At 40.3% G+C, this 5,570-nt stretch overlaps 1 non-coding gene across 1 annotated transcript; it reads left to right on the forward strand.

The window, feature by feature from the left end:
* The first annotated feature begins 337 nt into the window (after window positions 1–337).
* LOC116285275 (U7 small nuclear RNA) lies at window positions 338–399 on the forward strand. Its single transcript, XR_004194940.1, has one exon. It is a non-coding gene; the product is annotated as a U7 small nuclear RNA (small nuclear RNA).
* Window positions 400–5,570: the final 5,171 nt, after the last annotated feature.

The following is a 5,570-nucleotide window of genomic DNA, read 5'->3' on the forward strand; positions in this document are numbered from 1 at the left end:
TTATCACTTTATGCAAATAAAGACCCATCATTATATTAATTCTTCCAATAGGATTTACACTAATTATGAGAAGAAAGCTTCAGTCCACATTAATGTAATATCAGTGATATGGAAATAATTCATGATATTTGGAGAAAGGAAAAGTGTTTCCTGGTGACCCTGAAATCAGACAAATCGGGATGCCCCTTATCAGTGAACAGGCAAGGGCAGCACCAATCTTTGATATAAAAAGCTTTCGGGGACAACCAATTAGTTAGAAGAAGGAAGAATAGAGATGATACGATGGTAGGAGATTTTTCCTGAGGCCAATCCTAAGCTTTTACTAAAATTGTAGGTTCAGCGTTACAGCTCTTTTAGAATTTGCCTAGTAGGTTTTCCGGTCTACACTGGAAAGCCCATATGGAAAAAAAAATTGTATGTTCATTTAGGGACTCAGAATTGTGGGAAGTATTTAAACATTATAGGGGAGGAGCTGAAGTTCTCCAAGCCATCCTTGTGGTTCCCTCACAACCAATGAAAACAAAGCTTGATAAATCTCACAAGGCCAACACGGAAACTCAAAGGCTTGGTAGCCTCAAGTTGAGAAGTAAGACTTCTATAAATCTAGGGGAAAAAAGAATCATTTTTGCCCCAAATAATCAGTCACAAGTACTTGCTCAAGTACTTATGTTTGTCATGGATTTATGAAAAGAATTTTCTCAGAGGAAGGAGGGGAGGGTATAGCTCAGTGGTTAGAGTACATGCTTAGCATGCACAAAGTCCTAGGTTCAATCCCCAGTACCTCCATTAAAAAAATTTTTAAATAGATGAATAAATAAAAATCTAATTACCTTCCCCCCCAAAAAAGAATCTTCCCTGCGGAAAAGATGAGCAATGATCTAGATTATTTTCATCTTTATGAAGTTGAGGTGCTCTAAAAATCTGAATAATCCATATAATATATACTGATCTAATTCATCAGGTAATTATACAATAGTCTATTTTATTATAAACTATAAAAACAAAAGATGTCAATCAACTGTGGAGAGATGGCTCCTGTGTATGTATACAATACTACACATTATTATGTGTGTATGTAAATATATATATGCATGTACATATATGTATATTTGTGTGTATACAGAAGCTCCTGCCAGTTTACCAACTAGTTGGGCAAATTAGATGCCCGTGAAAAGTTATAAAGTGCTATATCTATCGGCAGGCACAAAACAACAATCTGGCACAAAACAACAACCTAACACAAAACATGTCAAGTAAGCATGTGCTGGCCGAAGGAAGAATAGGATATAATTAAAATCTATTATGAATTTCCAGATAAGGTAGAAACAGGCATTTCAGATAGGTAAATAAATTGGTATGGGAAATGGAAAGAAGTTTCATTTAGTAAATCACACCCAGGGGACATAAGATTTCCTAGTGGGAGAAAAGTATGCATATTGATGAAGAATGAGCTACAAAGTTAAAGTGAATGGATTGATACAGGAGACTTGTTATATGACAATTAAGCCAAAATTTACTTTTGTTTGAATCAGTCCTGACCTTAAGGCAAAGTATACATTACTGTTGCTGTTTTACTTAAACTGTCCCCTATAATGTCTTTTCACGCTCTGTGAGATAATACAGCATAAAGACATAATCTAAGAAGGCCCAGTATGATACTAGTTCCATGGCAGGGAAGTTGACGAGTGTACCCAGGAATTCTGCGTGCTCTTGGACCTTTTCAGGCTTTGACCTTTGTCTCTGAAATGTCAAGGTATCTCTTGTGTCATCATGAGTCCCCTCCCCCAGCCCCTCATAGCTGGTACACCAAATGGACACAAACTATGCCAAAAACAATATGATCTGAGAATTGCTGAACAACGCTGATTCTTCTGTCAACACTCCTGTCCTGAAATCTCCTTTTACTTAACAAACCTAGATCACCTTCCTTTCATGATACAAGAGAGAAGAAAACTGAGGCAAATAATCCATTACTTCTCTCCGACAGGTAATTCTCAGGAGGGAAACTGACAGAGCCTTGCCTGTCTAGCTTATCATGTGTTGTCCAGGCTCCCTTCTTGCTTTGTAACGGTCACAAGTTGCTCCACTTGCGCTAAATCAGAAATGCTCAAAAGAACAGAAGCTTGTCAGGAGCAAAATCTGACTTTTCACCTTCTCTTATAGTCCTTATTACGAGTTTAAAAAGCTAATTTCTGCCTCCACACCTGGCAGGAACTCCATATGTTAAGCTACAGATGAATTTCCCAGTTTTATTCAGACCGTGTTTTTAAAAATACATGGATGAGACAGCTCATCAAATTGATTATCAAGTTATAGATTAGATAACTACAAATTTCATTCAGTTTGGTTATTGGGAAGGCCAAAATGACCAGAAAGTCAAATGATCAGAATAACTCTTTGCCAGTTTCATAACCAAATATACTTGGTATTGAGATTTACTGTTCAGCAGTGGATAGTAAAAACCATCATGTCAAACTAAAGTTAATTAAGCTAGATTTTAATCTCCACAAGGGCAGAGGCGGTGCCTGGTTTATACAACACTCTTCCTCAGCACCTATCATAGGGCTTGTCACATAGCAGGTGCCCGTGGTGGCTTGTCATTAAGATGACCATCATCAGTTCCTTCCCTCCTTGTAGGCACAAGCCATTCCACTATTGTGAGGTAAGATCTATTTCTTCTACTCCTGGAGTCTGGGCTGGCTGGTGACTGCTGTGACAAACAGAAGAGAGAAGTAACCTTCCTGACTTCTAGGTCAGAAGAGGCTTTGCAACTTCCACTTGGATTTTTTTAGAACACTTGTGCTGGAGAAAGCTGGTCACAAAGTAAGAAGGCTGATTACCAAAGTACCAACAGGCTCTGAGGATGCCCCAGCTAATCTCATGGAGAGAGAGAGAGAGATCCCTGAAGAGCCCAGTGAAGGAGTGAAGGAACCTTTATCTGGCTCTAGCCTCAACCACCATCTGACCGGAACTGTATGAAGTTCTTCAAGAAAGAGCTGCCCAGCTTTTGCCCACCAACACCAAGAAGGATGTGTGATCAGCATAAATGATTGCACTAAGTGACTAGGTTTTAGGGTAGTTTATTACACAGCAATAGATAACTGGAACAGTGTTCAATGTTTATGGAATAAATAAATTAATTGATAAAAGAAGCCTCTAAGAATAAAGGGTTCCCAAGTGAACCCAGCAAAATCCATTAAATAGATTATTAAGGTGATGTCAACAACAGTAGAGACTATCAGAAAATTGGACAACTCTGTGGATAATTAAGGCCAAGAGGAAATCTGCTACAGAGTAGAGAAAGTAATTTTTTTGAGAGTGGAATTTTCCAGATTCACTAACCATCTTGACTGTATTCACTAGATGACTGCTCAATGCCCTATTCCCCTTTACACAAAGTAAACTCATAATTGTGTTTTAGCCATGATTCTAAGTGCAACAGAGGAGAAAATATACTAACCAAGGAGGCACCTGGATAACCAAGGGAAAAAGACATTGTGAAGCCTGATTTTTCCAATGAAGACTCTCTTCTCTCTATTCTTTTAATTGTATAAAATAGACTTTGGTCCAGGTACACTGTGTAAAGCAACTAAATATAGCCAGAGATCAGGGTGGGTGGGAATGGAAAAGAGAGGCTAAATGCTGGGCACTAGCAGCTGTTACATCATCACATCCCCCATAATTGTGCTGTTATGCACACCGCTCTCTTCAGCTGGATACAGTCACCACCTGATAATGATGAAAAGATTAATTAGTGACATGATCCATATCTTTCATTTCTTTGATGGTTGTAAGTAAGCCTGAGTCATTCTACCATTATTTTTACTATAGGCACAATAGTCTTACCCTTTTTTGGTGAGGAAAATGAGTATCAAGAGGATGTCTTTAATCTTCCATAAAGTTTCAACTCTTAGCCTTTTCAGATGAAATCACACTGGGATCCCCACCCTCTCCTGAGTATCCTTTCCTCATGGCTGAACAGGTCCTTCCTAATAAAACCCAGACCCACCCTATCTCCTTTTTACTTTCAATACTCCAAACCTTGCCCCAGTGTGAACCCATAAACTCCACTTTCCCAAAGAGAACCCCAACCTGCCAAAGTATGAAGGTCGTGTTTGGAACCATATGAATAAAATATAGATACACTTTGACCAGCTCTACACAACCAACTTGATAACGCAGTTCAAAGCAAAAAAAATATGTAACTGACAGTCTCCATGGATCAAAACAAAGTGGACCATTGTCAAATCCTCCTCCTTCTGGATATGCAGACAGGACCTGAAACTCAGGCTTAAGGTCACTGGTTGAGCAAGTAGCCCTTCATGGTCACTCTGAGCAGGCTAGGAAGGAACATGGCTTAAGCTGGGGCAGAATCTAGGGCAGTCATTAGGGAGAATTAGCAGATTCGATGCCAGGAGACCTTGAAATTCAACTTCAGTACATAAGGACAGCTTTCTTATTTTTTACTGATTCTGTTGTCATTCCATCCAAATCAGCTCAGAACAACTTATTGTCTGCTTTTGTCTGGCACGGGGGTTAGAGACTTGATTAACATCTGCCCCCAAGAAGCTTTCAAGAGAAAACGGGTTCCAGAGGAATGACCACCTGAATTTCTATAGGAAGGACAAGAAGCATTTATACCAGAAATTTTTTGTTGGGACTCAGTAAGTACTGTCTTTGTCCTTCTAAGCATCCCTCTGTACCACAAGGGCTGAGAGCCTAAAAACTACATTTCCCAGGCTCCCTTGCCAATAGAGTTCGTGGTATAACCTGCCATTGGGAAGTGCAATCATTGGCAGGTAGAAGTAAAAACCATTTTTCTCTATCAGTAGTTACAAGCAGGTGTGTGGGCACTGGCACGGAGCAGACTTGGGTCTCCGTGTCAGCTTCTGAGCGTCCTTCTAAGAATCACCCCCTCTCAGTGCCGCAGGCAGCTGAGATCACCAGCAGCAACTTGGCTTCTTGGTGATTTTTCCACTTGAGATTTTTTGAAAGTTAGTAACAACCCCCTTGACCTTTATTCCCCAATGCTCTCATGATTCTACACACCTCTAACCCCCTACATTGCATTCCTTCCTGGTGGGAATATTTCAAGGATATTAGTCAGAATGGGATAGGTATGTTTCAGAACAACACCCAAACTCTGAAGAGTGAAACAAAATACACGTTACCTCTTGTTCAGGATGTGGGCTGAGTGGCTTCTAACTTGCGGCTACACTATCTGAACACACGGGTCCTCCCAGACCCCGGAGGAAGAGGAGGAGAGAACACAGAGAAAAAACACACCTACTCTCCAACTCCCTGGAACAAAGGTAGCACAGGACTCCTGCTGACATTCCGTTACAAAGAATTGGTCCTGGGGCCATCTCCTCCATTCAGCTCATATTCCACTTATAAGAGCTAGTCATATAGTCCCATATCAATGCAAGAGAGGCTGGAAGTGTAGTCTCTGGCTGAGCAATTGCTTCAGAAGCCATTCTGCACTGGGAAAGGGGAGGATAAATCTTGACTGGTCAGCTAGCCATCTCTGTTGCAGTACTAGAAAGTTTTCTTTTTTCTTTCCTTTGCTT

This window comes from Vicugna pacos, chromosome 23, assembly GCF_048564905.1.
Source record: "Vicugna pacos chromosome 23, VicPac4, whole genome shotgun sequence".
NCBI classification, from domain to species: Eukaryota; Metazoa; Chordata; class Mammalia; order Artiodactyla; family Camelidae; genus Vicugna; species Vicugna pacos.